Raw genomic sequence first — 22228 nt, 5'->3', positions numbered from 1 at the left:
AGCACTTACTATGTGCCAGGACCTAAGCTGCATGTTTCTATTCATTGATTCCACACAACCATACCCCATTTACAAATGACAAAAGATAAGAACTACCACAGTAGTTCCCAAATGATTGCCAAGAATTCACTGAAGAGAAAATGCTTCTTTTCCTACTGCTTGCCTGGTTAGCAATGACTAGTGCATGAGAGCAGTACTTACCTGTGCCCTTCAGGTAGCATGTGGATATGACTTTGGGGACAGACAAGCCTAGGTTTAAATTCCTATTGGGTCACTTTTGTTCATATAATCTTGAGCAAGGAATTTCTACCATATCTATTATGTTAGATCCCTCAGGCTAGAGTGCAGTGGTATGATCTCAGCCCACTGCAACCTCCACTTCCCAGGTTCAAGCCATTCTCCCGCCTCAGCCTCCCGAGTAGCTGGGATTACAGGCACCTGCTACCACACCCAGCTATTTTTTTTTTTTTTTTGTATTTTTAATCAAGACAGGATTTTGCCATGTTGGCCAGGCCAGTATTGAACTGCTCACCTCAGGTGATCTGCCCACCTCAGCCTCCCAAAGTGCTGGGATTACAGGCATGAGCCACCATGCCCAGCCTAAACAATTCTTATAACCAAAACACAACTTAAGACAAATAAGCTAGATGTAAAGGATGTTGCTGCTATTATTCCTGTACATTTTTCTTAATCAGTGGTTCACACTTGAGACAATTTTGCCCCACAGGGGACATTTGACAATATCTGGAGATATTGTTGATTGCTACAACTGAGATTGGCAATGCTACTGGCATCTAAGAGACAGAGGCCAAGGTTGCTGCTAAATCATACTACAATGCAGACAGCCCTCTTAAAACAAAGAATTTTCTGGGCCAAAATATTAATAGTGCCAGTGTTGAGAAACCCTTCTCCAAGGGAATAAAGTAGGCAAAGTTGAAATCAGATAAATATGTTAAGACCAATTGATGACATTCTACTTATTTAACAGAAATACAAGTGATATGGTTTGGCTCAATGTTTACACCCAAATCTCAGGTTGAATTATAATCTTCAGTGTTGGAGAAAGGACCAGATGGGAGGTGATTGGATCCTGGGAACGGATCTCTTCTTTGCTGTTCTCATGATAGTGACTGAGTTCTTACAAGACCTGGTTGTTTAAAAGTGTGTGGCACTTCCCCCTTAGCTCTCTCTCTTCTGCTGCCATGTGAAGATGTGTTTGCTTCCCCTTCACCCTTACACCATGATTGTAAGTTCCCTGAGGCCTCCCCAGCCATGTCTCCTGTAGAGCCTATGGAACTATAAGACAATTAAACCTCTTTTCTTTACAAATTACCCAGTCGTAAGTAGTTCTGTATAGCAGTGTGAGAATGAACTAATACAACAAGCAAGAGAATATGTAGACAGATCCCTAAAAATATTCATGTACTGTGATCTAGTCACTTCACTTTTAAGAATTCACCCTCAAGAATGCACCCAAAAATTTTCATAAGAGCGAATAGATTGGAAATTCAAAATAGCTACTTGTCAGCTATAGATTAAGTGATTACAGGAAAGGTAACCATACAATTTGTTTCCCAAACTTGTATGATATGAGGAGTAAAGGAGGGTATTTTATTATTTTTTCAGGATAATGGTCATATATCAGGATTTCTCTGGGCAAACAAGGTTATATTGTTCCCTGGTCATAAGGGAAAGAGAAAATAAAGTATGTCATATTGTTGTCATGGGAATGATATGTAGTCAGCAAAAATATTTTAAAGGATATTTAACAACATTGTAAAGTGATAATAATGTATGTTATATATCCAGCCCTTTACAAGGCTGGATATAATACTTATGAATCAAATTTTATAATATATATCCTTATCTGTGTTGATAAAATAATGGAAAGATACAGTACATAGCATTTTTAACATTGATTCGAGGGGGCGGAGCAAGATGCCCGAATAGGAACAGATCCAGTCTCCAGCTCCCAGCGCCAGCGACACAGAAGACAGGTGATTACTGCATTTTCAACTGAGGTACTGGGTTCATCTCACTGGGGAGTGCCAGACAATCAGTGCTGGTCAGCTGCTGCAGCCCGACCAGCCAGAGCTGAAGCAGGGCGAGGCATCTCCTCACCTGGGAAGCGCAAGGGGGAAGGGAATCCCCTTTCCTAGCCAGGGGAACAGAGACACACAACACCTGGAAAATCAGGTAACTCCCACCCCAATACTGCGCTTTAAGCAAATGGGCACACCAGGAGATTATATCCCACACCTGGCAGAGAGGGTCCCACGCCCACGGAGCCTTCCTCATTGCTAGCACAGCAGTCTGCGATCTAACCGCAAGGCAGCAGTGAGGCTAGGGGAGGGGCGCCCGCCATTGCTGAGGCTTAAGTAGGTAAACAAAGCCCTGGGAAGATCGAACTGGGTGGAGCTCACAGCAGCTCAAGGAGGCCTGCCAGTCTCTGTAGACTCCTCCTCTGGGGACTGGGCACAGCTAAACAACAACAACAACAACAACAACAAAAAGCAGAAACCTCTGCAGACGCAAGCAACTCTGTCTGACAGCTTTGAAGAGAGCGGTGGATCTCCCAACACGGAGGTTGAGATCTGAGAACGGACAGACTGCCTGCTCAAGTGGGTCCCTGATCCCTGAGTAGCCTAACTGGGAGACATCCTCCACTAGGGACAGACCGACACCCCACACCTCACACGGTGGAGTACACCCCTGAGAGGAAGACTCCAAAGCAAGAATCAGACAGGTACACTCGCTGTTCAGCAGTATTCTATCTTCTGCAGCCTCTGCTGCTGACACCCAGGCAGACAGGGTCTGGAGTGGACCTCAAGCAATCTCCAACAGACCTACAGCTGAGGGTCCTGACTGTAAGAAGGAAAACTAACAAACAGGAAGGACACCCACACCAAAACCCCATCAGTACATCACCATCATCAAAGACCTGAGGCAGATAAAACCAAAAAGATGGGGAAAAAGCAGGGCAGAAAAGCTGGAAATTCAAAAAATAAGAGCGCATCTCCCCCTCCAAAGGAACGCGGCTCATCGCCAGCAACGGATCAAAGCTGGACGGAGAATGACTTTGACGAGATGTGAGAAGAAGGCTTCAGTCCCTCAAACTTCTCAGAGCTAAAGGAGGAATTATGTACCCAGTGCAAAGAAACTAAAAATCTTGAAAAAAGAGTGGAAGAATTGATAACCAGAATAATTAATGCAGAGAAGGCCATAAATGAATGGATAGAGATGAAAACCATGACACAAGAAATACGTGACAAATGCACAAGCTTCAGTAACCGACTCGATCAACTGGAAGAAAGAGTATCAGTGATTGAGGATCAAATGAATGAAATGAAGCGAGAAGAGAAATCTAAAGAAAAAAGATGAAAAAGAAATGAACAAAGCCTGCAAGAAGTATGGGATTATGTAAAAAGACCAAATCTACGTCTGACTGGGGTGCCTGAAAGTGAGGGGGAAAATGGAACCAAGTTGGAAAACACTCTTCAGGATATCATCCAGGAAAACTTCCCCAACCTAGTAGGGCAAGTCAACATTCAAATTCAGGAAATACAGAGAACGCCACAAAGATATTCCTTGAGAAGAGCAACTCCAAGACACATAATTGCCAGATTCACCAAAGTTGAAATGAAGGAAAAAATGTTAAGGACAGCCAGAGAGAAAGATCGGGTTACCCACAAAGGAAAGTCCATCAGACTAACAGCAGATCTCTCGGCAGAAACTCTACAAGCCAGAAGAGAGTGGGGGCCAATATTCAACATTCTTAAAGAAAAGAATTCTAAACCCAGAATTTCATATCCAGCCAAACTAAGTTTCAGAAGTGAAGGAGAAATAAAATCCTTTACAGATAAGCAAATGCTTAGAGATTTTGTCACCACCAGGCCTGCCTTACAAGAGACCCTGAAGGAAGCACTAAACATGGAAAGGAAAGACCACAGTGAAATCAAACTAGAACTCAGGACTAAGAAACTCAATCAAAACTGCTCAACTACATGGAAACTGAACAACCTGCTCCTGAATGACTACTGGGTACATAACAAAATGAAGGCAGAAATAAAGATGTTCTTTGAAACCAATGAGAACAAAGATACAACATACCAGAATCTCTGGGACACATTTAAAGCAGTGTGTAGAGGGAAATTTATAGCACTAAATGCCCACAAGAGAAAGCTGGAAAGATCTAAAATTGACACTCTAACATCACAATTAAAAGAACTAAAGAAGCAAGAGCAAACACATTCAAAAGCTAGCAGAAGGCAAGAAATAACTAAGATCAGAGCAGAACTGAAGGAGATAGAGACACAAAAAACCCTCCAAAAAATCAATGAATCCAGGAGTTGGTTTATTGAAAAGATCAACAAAATTGATAGACCGCTAGCAAGACTAATAAAGAAGAAAAGAGAGAAGAATCAAATAGACGCAATAAAAAATGATAAAGGGGATATCACCACCGACCCCACAGAAATACAAACTACCATCAGAGAATACTATAAACACCTCTATGCAAATAAACTAGAAAATCTAGAAGAAATGGATAATTTCCTGGACACTTACTCTTCCAAGACTAAACCAGGAAGAAGCTGAATCCCTGAATAGACCAATAGCAGGCTCTGAAATTGAGGCAATAATTAATAGCCTACCAACCAAAAAAAGTTCAGGACCAGATGGATTCACAGCTGAATTCTACCAGAGGTACAAGGAGGAGCTGGTACCATTCCTTCTGAAACTATTCCAATCAATAGAAAAAGAGGGAATCCTCCCTAACTCATTTTATGAGGCCAACATCATCCTGATACCACAGCCTGGCAGAGACACAACAACAAAAAAGAGAATTTTAGACCAATATCCCTGATGAACATCAATGCAAAAATCCTCAATAAAATACTAGCAAACCGGATCCAGCAGCACATCAAAAAGCTTTCCACCATGATCAAGTTGGCTTCATCCCTGGGATGCAAGGCTGGTTTAACATATGTAAATCAATAAACATAATCCAGCATATAAACAGAACCAAAGACAACAACCACATGATTATCTCAATAGATGCAGAAAAGGCCTTTTACAAAAGGCAGAAAAGGGTTTTTAGCCCTTCATGCTAAAAACTCTCAATAAATTCGGTATTGATGGAATGTATCTCAAAATCATAAGAGCTATTTATGACAAACCCACAGCCAATATCATACTGAATGGGCAAAAACTGGAAAAATTCCCTTTGAAAACTGGCACAAGACAGGGATGCCCTCTCTCACCACTCCTATTCAACATAGTGTTGGAAGTTCTGGCTAGGCAATCATGCAAGAGAAAGAAATAAAGGGTATTCAGTTAGGAAAAGAAGAAATCAAATTGTCCCTGTTTGCAGATGACATGATTGTATATTTAAAAAACCCCATTGTCTCAGCCCAAAATCTCCTTAAGCTGATAAGAAACTTCAGCAAAGTCTCAGGATATAAAATTAATGTGCAAAAATCACAAGCATTCTTACACACCAGTAACAGACAAACAGAGAGCCAAATCATGAATGAACTTCCATTCACAATGGCTTCAAAGAGAATAAAATACCTAGGAATCCAACGTACAAGGGATGTAAAGGACCTCTTCAAGGAGAACTACAAATCACTGCTCAGTGAAATAAAAGAGGACACAAACAAATGGAAGAACATACCATGCTCATGGATAGGAAGAATCAATATCGTGAAAATGGCCATACTGCCCAAGGTAATTTATAGATTCAATACCATCCCCATCAAACTACCAATGACTCTCTTCACAGAATTGGAAAAAACTGCTTTAAAGTTCATATAGAACCAAAAAAGAGCCCGTGTCTCCAAAACAATCCTAAGTCAAAAGAACAAAGCTGGAGGCATCACGCTACCTGACTTCAAACTATACTACAAGGCTACAGTAACCAAAACAGCATGGTACTGGTACCAAAACAGAGATATAGACCAATGGAACAGAACAGAGTCCTCAGGAATAATACCACACATTTACAGCCAGCTGATCTTTGATAAACCTGAGAGAAACAAGAAATGGGGAAAGGATTCCCTATTTAATAAATGGTGTTTGGAAAATTGGCTAGCCATAAGTAGAAAGCTGAAACTGGATTCTTTCCTTACTCCTTATACAAAAATTAATTCAAGATGGATTAAAGACTTAAATGTTAGACCTAATACCATAAAAACCCTAGAAGAAAACCTAGGTAATACCATTCAGGACATAGGCATGGGCAAGGACTTCATGTCTAAAACACCAAAAGCAAAGACAACAAAAGCCAAAATTGACAAATGGGATCTAATTAAACTAAAGAGCTTCTGCACAGCAAAAGAAACTACCATCAGAGTGAACAGGCAACCTACAGAATGGGAGAAAAATTTTGCAATCTACCCATCAGACAAAGGGCTAATATCCAGAACCTACAAAGAACTCAAACAAATTTACAAGAAAAAAACAAACAACCCCATCAAAAAGTGGGCAAAGGATATGAAGACACATTTCTCAAAAGAAGACATTCATACAGCCAACAGACACATGAAAAAATGCTCATCATCACTGGCCATCAGAGAAATGCAAATCAAAACCACAATGAGATACCATCTCACTCCAGTTAGAATGGTGATCATTAAAAAGTCAGGAAACAACAGGTGCTGGAGAGGATGTGGAGAAATAGGAAGACTTTTACACTGTTGGTGGGATTGTAAACTAGTTCAACCATTATGGAAAACAGTATGGCGGTTCCTCAAGGATCTAGAACTAGAAGTACCATATGACCCAGCCATCCCATTACTGGGTATATACCCAAAGGATTATAAATCATGCTGCTATAAAGACACAAGCACACGTATGTTTATTGTGGCACTATTCACAATAGCAAAGACTTGGAATCAACCCAAATGTCCATCAGTGACAGACTGGATTAAGAAAATGTGGCACATATACACCATGGAATACTACACAGCCATAAAAAAGGATGAGTTTGAGTCCTTTGTAGGGACACGGATGCAGCTGGAAACCATCATTCTCAGCAAACTATCGCAAGAACAGAAAACCAAACACCGCATGTTCTCACTCATAGGTGGGAACTGAACAATGAGATCACTTGGACTCGGGAAGGGGAACATCACACACCGGGGCCTATCACGGGGAGGGGGGAAGGGGGAGGCATTGCATTTGGAGTTATACCTGATGTAAATGACGAGTTGATGGGTGCTGACGAGTTGATGGGTGCAGCACACCAACATGGCACAAGTATACACATGTAACAAACCTGCACGTTATGCACATGTACCCTAGAACTTAAAGTATAATAAAAAAATAAAATAAAATAAAATAATAAAAAAAAACATATTGATTCACTGGCTGTTGAAATTACAGCTGATGTTTATGGTTTTGCTCTATATTCAAAATTGCCTATAATTTTTTAAAATTATAAATATATCCTGCTTCTTTAGGAAGAAATTTAATTCAGTCCCAGTTGATGAGGGAAAGTTGTTCTTCACAGAACAATGCCAACTAATAAATATAGAAAAAATGATACAAATTAGAAAAACCACACTTTTTACACCTCCCAGTGAAATAATTATTTCAGGCAAAGATCATCAATGCATTTTAAAATATTTAGTTGAAAGATTGTTGAGATATTCACAAAGTGCTAATGTATTAACCCATGAGTTAGTTGCTAATTGCAAATTGAAAAATAAACCTTCACTATGAAGAGACTTGGTGATGACCTTATTAACAAAGTGATCAAATTTAACACCATTTGAGTGAAAAACCTGGCATTATATGCCTTCTGTTGTGATGTAACATGAAATAAGAACATCACTTATGGAATATCCTGGCTAAAAATGTTTAATTTAAATCTAATTAAGCCATTAGACCCATTTTAGTTTATAAGAAATCCAAAGAATATAAGAACTAGGAGAACCACAGCATGCAGAAGAAATCAGACAAATTCAGAATGTGGGACAATACAACTGTCCTACAATGTCTTCAAAAAGTAAATGTTCTAAAAAAGAAATAAAGGGATTTTTAAGATCAAAAGACACTAGAGAAATGTAACATGAATACAATCTGTGAACTTCGTTTGAAAAAAAGAGAGAGAATGAGAGAGATAAATGTCATCTTTAGATAATTGGGGAAATTTGAATATAAATTGAATATAAATTGGTTATATTATGGTGTGTGTGGGTACAATAAGAATATAAAATTATCTTAGATATGATGATGGCATTGCAGTTACATGAAATAATATGGTAAGTATTATGTCTGCAACATATTTTCAAGGTGTTCAGAACAAAGTACATATACTTACAAATAGCTATACAAAGTAAATATGGCAAAACATGAATAACTGCTGAACGAAGGTAATGAGTATACAAGTGTTCATATTGTACTATTCTTTCAATCTTTCTGTACATTTAGAAAATGTTTAAAGTTAATGGAAAAATATCCAAAAAGGTACGTTTAACATAATATATTTGAAGCAGTGTGATTACATTTAAAGCAGCATAATTAGTAGTCCCAGAGTTAACCTTTGTCTTTGCAGGTCTGGATGTATAGGTTACGTGGAATTGGTGAACCTACAGCCATTCCCTTATCCTGCACACCACTTCAGGCCAGCTTTTCCAGTTTCACTTCCATGGGTCTCATCACTCTTCCTGTGATACATTTCAGTTTCCGTCCTCTCCACCACAAACAGTACCACCTTCTTCTACCTCCTCCATCTTTGAGGGTCCTTATCTCCCCAAGAACAATGGAAATAGAGCTCAGATCAATCAGTAACTAACTTCCTTCTAGTGGCAAAAACAGTTAGTGTCAAATCAGTTACTCCCAGGTACTCCCCTACTTTCCCCAGGCTACCTCACAGTTAGGTTGGGGTCATGTAACTGGCTCAGAGGGAAAAGGCCAGTTCTAGGCCAAGATAGCTATGAGCTATGCAGCCACTTCCACCCTTGTCTTCCCTTATCACAGAGGCCCGTAGTGTGGCTGCAAAATGAAGGAAGATCCCCCATTCGCATTAGACTGTGATATGAACAACAAATACATGTCTGTTGTGCTAAAGCCGCTGAGATTTCAGGGTTTGTCTGTTACAACAGTTAGTCAGAATTTCTTAGTTTCTAAATCTTTCTGAGACGCTAACAGGAAACCTCCCTACTATTGCATCCAGTTTACCCTTTCTTTGAATATTGCCTTCAATATGCCATTAAGAAAAAACAATTGGTGTTCCCTTAGGAAATTTATATCTCGCACAATTTTCAGAGTAAACAATGTGCATTCTTCCAAATCTCTACTTAACATAGCAACAAACATATTTGACCATTCCCTCAAAAAGAAAAGAAAAAAGGCGGGGTATGGTGGCTCACGCCTGTAATCCCAGCATTTTGGGAGGCGAAGGTGGGTGGATCATCTGAGGTCAGGAGTTCGAGGCCAGCCTGGGCAACATGGTGAAACTCTGCCTCTACTAAAAATACAGAAAATTAGCCAGGCATGGTGTCATGCACCTGTAATCCCAGCTACTCAGGAGGCTGAGGCAGGAGAATCTCTTGAACCTGGGAGGCAGAGGCTGCAGTGAGTCGAGATTGCACCACTGCACTCCAGCCTGGGTGGCAGAGCAAGACTCTGTCTCAAAAAAAAAAAAAAAAAAAAAGAAAAGAAAAACAAAAAAGAAAAGGAAAGAAAAAAAGAGAAGGAAGGAAGGGAGTGAAGGAGGGAGGAAGACGGAGAGAGAGAAAAAAAGGAGAGATAAGGAGAGAGAAGAAAGAAAGAGAGAAAGGGAGAAAGAAAGAGAAGAAGAAAGGAAGGGGGGGAGAAAGGAAGGGAGGAAGAGAGGGAGTGAGGGAGGAAGAGAGGGAGGGAGGGAGAAGAGATTGCTTAATAGGTTGGGAAGTTCTTTTGCCAGGACTTCTACACATCCTCCTGTATGGGTCAGATGTGTCACACCTGGAAACATAGAAAGCCAAAAAAGCATTAAAATGGGCTACAATTTGGTAACTTGGGAACAAAAACATAAAAACATAATATTTTCTTAGAAAGGATTTTTAAGCCTAAAAATGAATTATTGCCTTGAACAATGACAGCATTAATCCTGGAAGAAAACATATCTGGCTGGCTGTATATGAGAATTCAAATTTCTTGATTTCTTTACCACCTATTGATTGGCAACATTTCCCAAGGAACAATTTTACATATTTCATTTTAAATTGATTTATCTTTCTAGCAAGACTGTGCTTTTTGAGAGCACTGAGGCAAAAAAAATCATTTAATTTTATTTTTTAAAATCAATGTCTACAAGACCCTTTCAGTCAATGGATTACCCTTGCTATCCATTGGACACCTTTCTAGGCTGTTCACTGACCTTCTGTATCTCATATACAATTGCAGCACTTTTAGTCTTACACAAAATGTTTTTGTCCTTTTCGCCCTTTGCTCTTTCTGTCACTTTTAAGTTCTGAACTTCACTCTGTAATTGCTCAGCTTCTCTTTTAAACTTGACATGTATTATGTGTCGTTTGTGCCCTTAATTACATTTTGTAGTTTGGGGTTCAACTGTGTTGGTCTTTTCTAATCCTACTATATTGATTGCTATACAGCAAGCCTCCTTCCCTCTGGGAACACTATTTATCTTTAAGCTAGTTTTTTTCCAATGCTGAAAACCACTGAATTTCTTTTTACTGCTCTTTCCAGGAAATCTCAGACTATCCACAGTTGTGATGCCAAGATCTCTTCACTAGAAACACAATTACTTCTCTTTCAACATGAACTCTCTATATGCATATTTGAAAAGAAACCAAAGTGACAAAATGTAGAAAAGATATATGTGTCAAGAACAGACAAGACATTTCAGAATATTCAGGAAGCAAAAAAAATATATTTTATAAAAGTGTGAGAAGGAGAAAAAAGGATGGTTTCTTAAAGAAATATAATATGGGAAACAGTGAGTTAAAGCACAGTATAAAAACATGGACTTTACAAAAGTAAGAGTAAACCATTTTAACATCTACCAAACACAAAACCCCTAGCTGTGAAGTATGGTATCATTTGTCAAATGCAGGCAGACATCTTGTTCTATGAAAACATGTACAACAGTCTCCTCATGTGTCCCACTCTACCCAGTATTATCTCCCTCTAACCCTTCTCCAGAATGCAGCCAGAGTCCTTACCATAAAATGCATCTTTAATCATTTCTCTGCTGGAAAAGCTTTTAATGACTCTCCATTCTAGAACAAAGCCCAAATGCCTACAAAACCCTATGTATCTGGACCCTATTTACTTTTCTTTCTTCATTTCTAGCCACTTCCCTTTCTTCCTAAAAGCTGTATGTTCCAAACAAAATGTTCTTATGGTTTTCCTCTGGACCTTTGTATACACTGGTTTCTCAGAATGCTCTTTCCTGCCCCAACTCCTCTTGGTCTGTCTATTGCTTATTCATCTTTCATGTAGATGCCTCTTCTTACCTGACTCAAGTAAAAATTAAGCATCCCGCTTCTGTATATTATTATAGTTCATTGTATTTCCCCTATCATAACACATAACTCACTGTTACATTATCTTGTTTACTTACCTGCAACCCACTTTATTCAGCAAGCAATAGGATGGTAATGACAATATTTATCGTTTTTGCCAATATCCCAGCACCCAGCACTGTACGTAGCACCTGATGAAGACTGATAAATGCTTTGTTGGATGGATGTTGTACAAATATTTAGTAACCCAACGTCTAATTTTAACCTCTGGTTGCAATTCTTGTTGAAAATCTCTCCAAAATAAGAACTGGCAACCCTTAGCATGTGCATTAAAAATGGCTCATTAGCAGGATACCTTTGGAATATGGGACAGTTGATGCCTCTATTATCTCTTTCCTACTAACCATAACGGCTTGTAGTGATAAAAGATACCCATCATGTTCAAAATTCAGCAACTGGGGTTCTCTTAGCACCCACACAGTCCATCTTCACCTGTTTAGAGGTACTCATGTAGCCACTACAACCTCCCAGGTTCTACTCTACAGAAGAATCAGGGTGGCCCAGGAAATGCCATCCACCACAATTTTTAGCCTGACAATAGGATGGATTAAGCATTTTAGAAGGAAAAAACACTCCTTCCAAAAGCTGTCAGCCTCTTTCTATTGTGTAATGAATCAGTCTATTTTTCTGTCTTAGTAAATATAGTACAATAAGAAAAATTGCATCTCTTTGGAATGATTAAGGAGCTTATAGGTTCTCAGAGTCCTCATCTTGGAAATAGTATCCTGGGAACTTTAGATTTAGAGATAGAGAAAAGTGGCTCAAAGCTGTACTAATCCCCTCTAGAAGTCTCTGAAATCAAAAACTACTTAATTCAATATATTCTGCTTGATTTTTAAAACTTCATTCCCTCCTTTTCAAAATTTCTCCTGCGAGGGCAGGAAATTCAACCAATGGAGGGTACAGTAAAGGGATGCTGTATTGAATCAGATTTGGAATATTTAAATACTGAAGTTTACGCTCTAAAGTATCAAATTTAGTGACTCAGGAGAAAACTTCCTTTAAAATTACGTGAATGTCATTCAGTACTATCTTGATTTTGTAAGAAATAACATTTATTTAATTTCAGGAAAAGGTAATAAGAAATAAGCCTTTGAGCATTTGAAGGAACAAATTCAAATAAAAAATACTTTTCATTGTTTTTTATTATTATTAACAGAAAAGGGAAAAACACAAAAATTATCTGGCTTACTGCCCAAACTAAGAGTACCACTGAGAAAGTATTTTCACTCCTTTTACTACCAAGAGTATAAGAATTCTGCTACCAAAAAAAAAAGTGAAGCTTCATGTCCAGGAGAATGGAGGTAAAGCAAAATGCTACCCAAACTAATGGTAATTTATTAGTAAGTGTAATTTTAAATCAAATGCTTTTTGAGTTATAGAATGTGGAATAATCAACCTTTCAGGGTTCAAATGGGCCACGGATTTTCAAAAAGGACATCAGTAGAAATAAACTGTAGAAAAGCTATTTGGACTGTCCTAAATCTAAAATAGCCCTAGTTCCTAAATACGTCTGTTCATGTGCTTCTTTTTATGCCTGACTACAAATTTGCTGACAGATATTGTATCTCTTAATAGTCAAATTTTGATATTTCTTCTTTGCTTACCCAGTAATTGCTCTCAGTAGTACCTCCCGACTTTACTCTTACCAAAAACTAAAGTTGGGTACTTTACGAGTGACCCTGACATTTTCTAGTAGCTCCTTATTTCCTCAGATGGCAAAACCAGCAACTAATTATTTCCATACTGTCAGGTATGGAAAAAATACATGGGATTTCCTACAATCCCATCCTATGACTGTCCAAATATATACAGTTCAGCCATTAAAATGAGTCAGAAGTAAGGTCACATACCTGGACCAGCGATGGAAAGGTGGGGCATTTGAACAGAAAATTAATGAGTATTAAAGTGAAGAAGTTTAATGGATATTAAAGTTAGAAAGTGTAAGGTGCTTTCCTGCCCAGAGACTAGAAAACCTGACAAGTCTAGAACCCTAATAACCACAAATGGCCTATTGCAGCTTTATGAACATGCGCTCCACAGAACAATAACATGGGAAGATGCCCTCCAGATTGCCTTTCATGAGCAATAAATGTAGAAGCAGCTATACAACACAGCTTTTCTCTTAGAGATTCAGAAAGTGTATTAGCATATTAAAAGATTTTTTTAAGCCTGTCCATAAATAGACCTATTTATCTCTGTTTAATCTGATATTTAACCTGGTATTTGCCAAACATTTTTAAAAATTATTTTTAATTTGTATACATTTATCTTGTAAAATATGTTGCCAAACGTTTTTGACCACTGAATACCAATTAAGATCTCAGAGAACTGGCATCCCAAGAAATATGCTTGAGAAAAAGTTGACCTGCTCAGCCATTCATATATGCTGCTGCTTCTTGATCATCTAGGGCTACCCTGTAAGGTCAGGCATCATCCACTTGATGTCCTAAAGTTGTGTTTCTTAAACTTCCACATGCATATGAGTCACTGGGGATCTTGTAAAAACATAGATTCTGATTCAGTAGGTCTAAAGTGGGGTCTGAGACTGGGGGTTTCTAACAAGCCTCCAGGTGATGCCAATGCTGCTGGTCTGTGTCACACTTTGAGTGGCAAAGCTCTACACGGACCTGGCGATGGTAAAATCTTCATATCTCCAATCTCTTTATCTTACCATTCCTAATAACAAATCTTCCTAAAATACTGCTTTCATTATGTCACTTTGCTGGTCAAAACTTTCAGTGCTTCCCTCTTCTCTTCCACATTAGTCATTCAATGATAGACATGTATTAAACCTTTATTGTGTGGTAAATAGATTAAGAAAGCCTCTGTCCCTTTATACTCAAGAAAGAGGTGGGCAAGAAACAAGGCACAGAATGCCGGGAGCCAAAACAATAGAGAGTAGCTAATTTCAGTAATTTGAATGTGCTACATGACTAGACCAACGATTCCCAAAGTGTGTTGCCTAAACCATCAAAGGAAACCATCAGCATCATCTGGAAACTTGTTAGAATGCAAATTCTCAGGGCTCACCCTAGACCTACTTAATCAAAAACTTCAGAAGTGGGGTCTAGAAATCTGAGTTTTAACAAGCTCTCCAGGTGGTTGAAAACCACTGGATTAGACAATCAGTAAGTTTCTCTCCAGCTCTAAAATTCTATCATTTTGACTGTTGATAGCTCTTTCAATGATTTTTGTTATCCAGACTTTTATAAACTAAAAGCATACTCTCGGGAATTAACTTCCCAGATTTAAAATCCAGCTCTTACACTTAATTGCTGTTTATACTTGCACGTTACTTCAGTTGTCTATGCTTCAGATTATCATCTATAAAATCAGGGCAATACTAGTACCTATTTTCATATGATTGTTCTGAAAATTAAATAAACTATAATAATATAAGTAGCTCACTGGGCAAGATGCCTGGCATGTGGTGCTTCAGGTCATAACACAATCATTACCCTCTTAATAAGGCCTTCCTTGGCCACTTTATCCAAAATTGCAACCCACCCCTACCATTCCCTTGTCCCCTTCCCTGATTTATTTTTCTCCTTTGCAGTTATTATTCTCTAACATACTACATATTTAAATAGTTGCTTTGTTTACTATCATTTTCCACTAGAATGTAGGAGCTATAAAGCTGCCAAAGATTTTTGTCAGTTTTGCTATGAGCTGTATCCCCAGTGTTCAGTATAGAATTTGGCACATTATATGCACTCAAAAAATATTGGTTGGGGCTGGGTGTGGTGGCTCACACCTGTAATCCCAGCACTTTGGGAGGCCAAGGCAGGCAGATAGCCTGAGCTCAAGAGTTTGAGACCAGCTTGGGCAACATGGCGAAACCCCATCTCTACCAAAAATACAAAAAAATTATTATATATTGGTTGGATGAATAAGTGAATAAATGTTAACTGTTACTGATATTAATCTTATTACTAATAATTAGCAATCTAAACTTTCCTTATTGAAACAGTTTCTACTTCTTGTTCATTGCCACAAATTGCACTTATGTCTCATTCCATACGCTACTCAAATTATACCCCATTTCTAAGATGCCCTTCTGCCTAAATTCAGCCCATTTAGACCCTGCTCAAGTTCTGCCTTTTCTTTTAATGTTCTCTGATGACTGAATGACTCTGATGATTCTGGCTCTCTAGCTCTCTGAATGTCTACTGTTTACTGTCTGTGCCATACAATTAAGCACTTAATTATCTTAATCTAGTGTCAGTAGAATGAGTAACTTTTAAGGAATTTACTGAAAGAGTCTGTGTCATTCACGCAATAAATATTCCATGAAAAATTGGAGGAACGAGGCCCCAAAGGAAACAATAGAAAACCTTGTCATTAATTATCCATATTGTCCTCAAATAACAAAAATAGCACTTTACATTTTACAAATAACCCATTAAGGCTGTTGGAATCAAAATGGGGTCCCTTATGTTTTAAAAAAAAAAAATCTGTCAAATAGAGCCAGAGAAGGCATTAAAAGAAAGGCTCTCACACTTGTATACCTGATTACAAAACCTATCACAAAAGACTGCAAAAAGCAAAACCTTGCAGGAAGATTACTGCACCCTTGTGTCTAACCTCAGACTGATGTTATCCATGTTATTTGTCTTTGTAGCCAAGGATAATCATTTCAATAAAATTATGTAATACTCCTCATTTTTTCCGTAAAACTCTTTGTCTTCCTTATGTCAGGTAAACTCTCTGAATACACACATAGTTTACTATGCACACTTCCCCATTGCAATGCCCTATTCTTGAATATTTTCTTTTAGAGAGCCTCTCTGTTACTTAGGTTGACACACTGTTTAACATATCCTCGTTTTGATTAGATGATCTCAAAGACTACACATCCTTGGTCTCAAATTTTCAAAATGTCTTTAGGTAAACTATGAAGAGACCATTTCTTGAACTGTAAAACATAAGAATAAATTGCAAAAGTCATAAAAGAAGCAGATAATTACCCAAGAAGTTGTCAAGTTCAAGGATGAAAAATAATTGGCTCTTTTGCCCTGAGTCCTCCTGCCAACTGGATCTGCAAAAGGCTTCACCATCATCCCCATGCAGCACTCGAGACAGGCATTATCAATTGATCACAGCTGGCAGAAAAGGGGACACCTATTTGTCATCCTAACTTACTCTAACCATTCTGCTTCTAAAGGTAAAGGAAACAGATATTTATAATTTTAAAGTGATTACCTTCTACAAAGCACTTGTTAAAGTCGTCGGAATCAAAATGGAGTCACTTATGTAAAAAAGAAAAAAAAAATAGAGCCGGGCTCTATTTGTCCAGGTACATACATGGTCATACATGGTGACAGAACCAAGACCTGAGTCAGCCTCCTGATTCTGTCCAGGGCTCTCTGCCCCCTCCTACTCCATTTCTGAAATTCAGTACCTACATTTTCATTCTAAAGCAATCAAAACATAAGAAGCAAACCTTTGACAGAGAGTTTTCATATTAATGCTCATTAACATAATGCTGAAATGAAAAATGACAGCTTCAAGTCAAGTGACAGGGTTGGTTAGCCTGTTATTTTTTAGTTCAGCTTATTTACCTAAACCTAGAATGTGTCATGACTGGAAACAGACAAAACAGATTATTCTAATTCTGCTGTCCTAGAAAAAGAAAAGGAAAATAGTCCTCATTAATAGGAACTGGGCTCAAATCCAGTCCTGAAATAACTTCCATTACTGAATCAACTTTTTAAAGGTGACTTTTCCTTTATTAATGGCAAAGCATTTTAAGCATAGCTTTAATTACTCAGTTTAAATTATAGGCAGACATACAGAATTGGAAAAATATGAAAAAGAGGTGAGAGAGAGATAAACATCTACTTTAATATAATGACCATTTCTGCACTATGGAAATTATGCCCACATTATAATTTTTCTGGAGCCTCTCTCTGAATCACAGTTTCCAAATATTAAAATCACCTCTATAACGCAGTTGGAATAAAAACTGACTTGTCAAATTGTACCTAGTCAATGGATAATTCTGTCTTGATTAACTCTCATTTTTAGGCATACTATAATTGAAGCTGCTTTTTTTTTTTTTTTTTTTTTTTAAGAAAAATCATCATCTAACACAGTTAGAAATTGGCTCTGGCACTGTCTGCTTACCCAAGGAAACCAGGAAAACTGACAGTTCTGTTGCTTCACAGAGTTAATCCATTTTAGCAAGTATGTTACTTAGTTACAAGGTACCAGCAGTTGGTCCTATAGTTTGTCCTTTCACCCTGAGAAGGTGAGCCTGATGCATATTTGAGGGAAGAAGGAGGAAAGCAGCAAGTACACAGAATCACTTCTCCTCAGCACGCACCCTGCCACCACCCTGAGAGAAATGTTGAATCCACAGCTGAAGTTCAGGGTCTGTGCTGCCCCTCCTCCACGCAAAAGGGCAGTCAGTTATGGGGTTCTTCCATTGTATGGGTATGCACAGAAACAATGTCAATGGCCCTCAGAAAAATCCAGCCACAAAGCTGGAATGATTCTCACCTTAGCCCCCTAAGTTAGCCCAAAGATTATTGGTGTACCATGAATTGGGGTCAAAGCAAGAATGTCACCAAGAGTTCCAGCCATATCCCACCATGCTAGCTGGGCATGGTACCATTAGACAAACAGGGTAGCCAAGACAAATTTTGACTTCTAGAAAGTAGACTAGTATTTCCTAAAGAAGGTAAAGGAAACATTGGAGAACTCTGCTTTCTAGCCTAGTCATTACAAAAAATCAGAGATGGCTTCCCCTGTGTCACATTACTGAATGAGTTTTTCAGGCAATAGATTTAATCATCTGGAAAAGAGTACAAGTACCCCAACTCACTCACCAGAAACATTTGTGGTAGTTGGCATCTAAGACACTATTCACAATTACTGGAAATCCTTTAAAACACTACCACTTTCATAATAAATACCCAAGGCCAGGAGCGGTGGTCCACACCTGTAATCCAACACTTTGGGAGGCAGAGGTGGGAGGATTGCTTGAGCCCAGGAATTTGTGAGCAGCCTGGGCAACAAAGCAAGACCTCGTCTCTTAAAAAAAACAAACAAAAGAAAAACAAAAAAAACAAAAACAAGAACAAAAAAACCTTGAGAAATAACCATGTGCTTGCTAAATCTGATACAGTAGGTAGAAAATGAGTTTAAGAGTAGAAAGGACTGGATTGGGAATTACAGCTTGGTCACTTCCCAGCTCTGTAACCTTGAGTGAATTACTTCGTATCTCTCAGTCTAACTTTTCTCTTTTTAAAAATAATCATAATAAAACTAATTTCACAGTGGAGTCCTGAGGATTACATAAAAAGCATAGAAAAAGTGTCTTCATAAAAATGCCTGGCCAGCACTTTGGGAGGCCGAGACGGGCGGATCACGAGGTCAGGAGATCGAGACCATCCTGGCTAACACGGTGAAACCCCGTCTCTACTAAAAAAAATACAAAAAAACTAGCCGGGCGAGATGGCGGCGCCTGTAGTCCCAGCTACTCGGGAGGCTGAGGCAGGAGAATGGCGTAAACCCGGGAGGCGGAGCTTGCAGTGAGCTGAGATCCGGCCACTGCACTCCACCCTGGGCGACAGAGCAAGACTCCGTCTCAAAAAAAAAAAAAAAACAAAAAACAAAAACAAAAACAAAACAAAACAAAAAAAATGCCTGGCCTATGATAAAAAAAAAAACTAAATGAATAATAATTATTTTCTTCTCCCATTTTCTTTTTACTAGTAAAGAAAATATCTATGCCAAATGATTTTGAATATTGTATATAGCTTAAAAACTTAAGTAACATGCCAGTGTCTTTTCTATGCAACCATTGTTTGCATTGCTAATTTGAAGGAACTACTACTTATGTATGCAATTATATGTGAAATGTGAATGAATTACAACCCTGGGCAATCATCTAGTTGAACAATTCAAATTGGTACCATAATCTGGATCTCCTTTTCCAGAAATATATTGCAACTTTATTTCTCTTCTAATCAATCTCATTATGGTGGAAGAGAAAGAGGGAAAATCTATCCCTCATCAGTTGAATAACAGCAATGTGTCATGGCCTCTTTTCCACTGAGTCCACTTCTTTTGTTAGATAACATGTATCTCTCAAAGTATTTTTGCTTCTCTTTCTTCCAGAGCCTGCTTATGGCATCTAATATTGCAAATATATCATTCTATTCAGTTTTAGAAGCAAGTATGTACAATTCTGAAAAAGGAGGACAGAAAGAAATGCATGTTTGATGCACCTAAGAGAATAGGCAGAAACAGTCTATGGCCAAGGACAACAGCGGGCTTGTCCATCTGCCCATAATCAAACTGAACTGTGTCCACTAGTTATCAGCAGGGGGTGGCCAGTGGGCATCACACTAAAATAGAATTTCTGCCATTGGGACTACAAGGTGAGGAGGCAAGAAATTGTTTCAGAATGCATTTCTGCTTTGGCATGATGTAAATAAAGAGTTGTTGCTTGTTTCTTACACAAAAACTATAAAACTTTTTTCATTTTGTTTTCATTTATTAAACATTTTCTGGATGCTTTATAGAATCTAGGCACTGTGCTGGCCACTCTGAATATAAAAAATAATTTCTTTCTTTAGGGATTCTGTTTTATGAGGGGGACAGAGAAGTAAACAAATAATTATAATACAGTAGATGACAGCTAATATACATACAACATGCTATTGGAACACAAAGAAAGAAGTAATTAACTATGCAAAAACACGGCAAGTTTACAAATTTGTGAGGCATCTTTGCAAAAGGCTATGCTAATCTTCTCTGTAATATTCCAGTGTTGATACCAACACTGCTACAGGAGTGAGACCAACCATGGAAGTAGAACAGAAAATACAAGAATAAACAGATGGATCTTGATTAGTTATGTTTGTCTTAGGGTAGGAGAAAAAAAAGTGTTTATTGTTTTTATATTCATTTATTGCAGTCTTTTTTATGTGTGTGTATGTTTATGATATAATTTTTAACCTTAGTAATAGCATCTAAACATCTCAACCTCTGTATTCTATATCAGTATGCTTGAGGGTGTGACCACTGGAAAACATACAAATATGACATAAATGTAGATATAGATGCAGATTTTGAAATAGATTTAGATAGCTTCTTGTCTCTAGAAATACTACTTACAATATAATTTTTAAATTTTACAATAAAGCATTGTCTTTTAGGCAATTTCCTAATGGAAAAGTGAAGATAAGGCATAGCATTTATTGGCATTTAGCAAAATTAAGATGTTAATACAAATACATCCTTAGTGTGCTTTTAGACATACTATAAAGGCTTCTTTTCAATTACAGAAATGAAGAAGGAACGAAATGAGGCACTCCAATTTAAGCTAAAGTAGAAAGTCTGGGTAAACTGTCAGCTTGCAAATCCTATTTAAATGTCTATTGGCTTTGTTACTAGCACACAAATTTGGAAACAAAATTCACATCAGTTTCCGATAAAATGTATTGTTCCTCTTTGAGGCAATTTTTGGTGCTAATATATCCAAGTCTCATCTTAGGTATCCCAGACATTCCTCTGTGCTGTTCCTGAAACCATGCATTGGCCTGGAGCTATTTGCATAATAATATTGGTGTTTCCCCTCCATGCCCCAGTCACAGGAGCCAATGGCACATTCTGAAAGGTAGTCCAAGGCATTTGCTTGCCCCAGGAGCACCAGGGTTTTAAGCACCAGGCTTAGCCAGGGTCTAAGTCTGCTTTGAAGAACTCACTCCAAAGAGTAACAGCTGTCACTTTGCATGTCTGTGTCCTGGTGTACACCAAAACTTAAATGGTCTATCCCCTGACGAATTCAAGAGAATATAGTCACATTGTTATTATTATCCATCAATTGTGCAAGACATAAAAAGTCCTAAACTTTACCTCTAATCTCTACTTGAGTCAGATAATTGACCTTTTTCACATATCGAAATTTCATTTGTACCTTACCTACATGTAATGAAGACAACAATGCCTGTGGATATAGCCTAATGTTTTTATTTTCCACGTGTCAACTCCATATAAGTAATTTGAGGTCACTGTTCTCAATGTGTTTCTCTTTTAATAATATCTAGCACAGCTTCACAGGCAACTTTATTTTTAAGGAATGTTTTCTATTGATAGTGGTGGTGCTGGTAGTGTTGCCAGCTTTTCTGTTCCACTCCAACAAGTATCCAAGTGTTGTCCTATGAGTGAATGAAGTTTTGCCAAGTCTATGTTATTTCTATGATTTTTATTACAAATTTCTAGCCAACATAGTGTTTCATTCCTTGCATATATAAAAACTGCAAAAAAATTGAATTTAAAAATGAAAAGTAAATGTCCTTACACAGTAAACTGAGTAATGGCTCAAGTCCAAGAAGTCTGACTCATAAATGCTATAGAGAAAGTCATTCATTAACTTAAGATCAAAGACATGCAAGCTACTTGACGATAAATGGAGGTCAACAGAAACATTGATTAGTGGAAATGTTTAAAAAGTAGACGTCACTGCGAAAGCAATGGCTTATTTCTGATGATGAAAAGCGTGATATCTCTTCTAAGTTATTTATTAACAATAGTCAATATTCAGAAAAAAAAGAGATAAATAAATGAGCAACACGGAAAAGGGCTAGGAAACACTTAACTTATGAGCAGCTCCAAAACTCCAAGAGCATGCCAGTTGCACAGTTTTAGGAAATTATTTTCCCTTACAGTATTGTTAGACG

At 38.0% G+C, this 22228-nt stretch overlaps 1 protein-coding gene and 1 non-coding gene across 12 annotated transcripts in view; both read right to left on the bottom strand.

The window, feature by feature from the left end:
* SLC44A5 (solute carrier family 44 member 5) overlaps nucleotides 1-22228 on the bottom strand; it is a 550857-nt gene that overhangs the window by 321427 nt on the left and 207202 nt on the right. The window lies entirely within an intron of this gene.
* LOC119626328 (U6 spliceosomal RNA) lies at nucleotides 20240-20343 on the bottom strand. Its single transcript, XR_005242511.1, has one exon. It is a non-coding gene; the product is annotated as a U6 spliceosomal RNA (small nuclear RNA).

The sequence above is a fragment of the Chlorocebus sabaeus genome, chromosome 20, assembly GCF_047675955.1.
Source record: "Chlorocebus sabaeus isolate Y175 chromosome 20, mChlSab1.0.hap1, whole genome shotgun sequence".
Classification (NCBI taxonomy): domain Eukaryota; kingdom Metazoa; phylum Chordata; class Mammalia; order Primates; family Cercopithecidae; genus Chlorocebus; species Chlorocebus sabaeus.
Note: the sequence above shows the minus strand (reverse complement) of the source record. Positions and strands in the feature narration are given on the sequence as shown.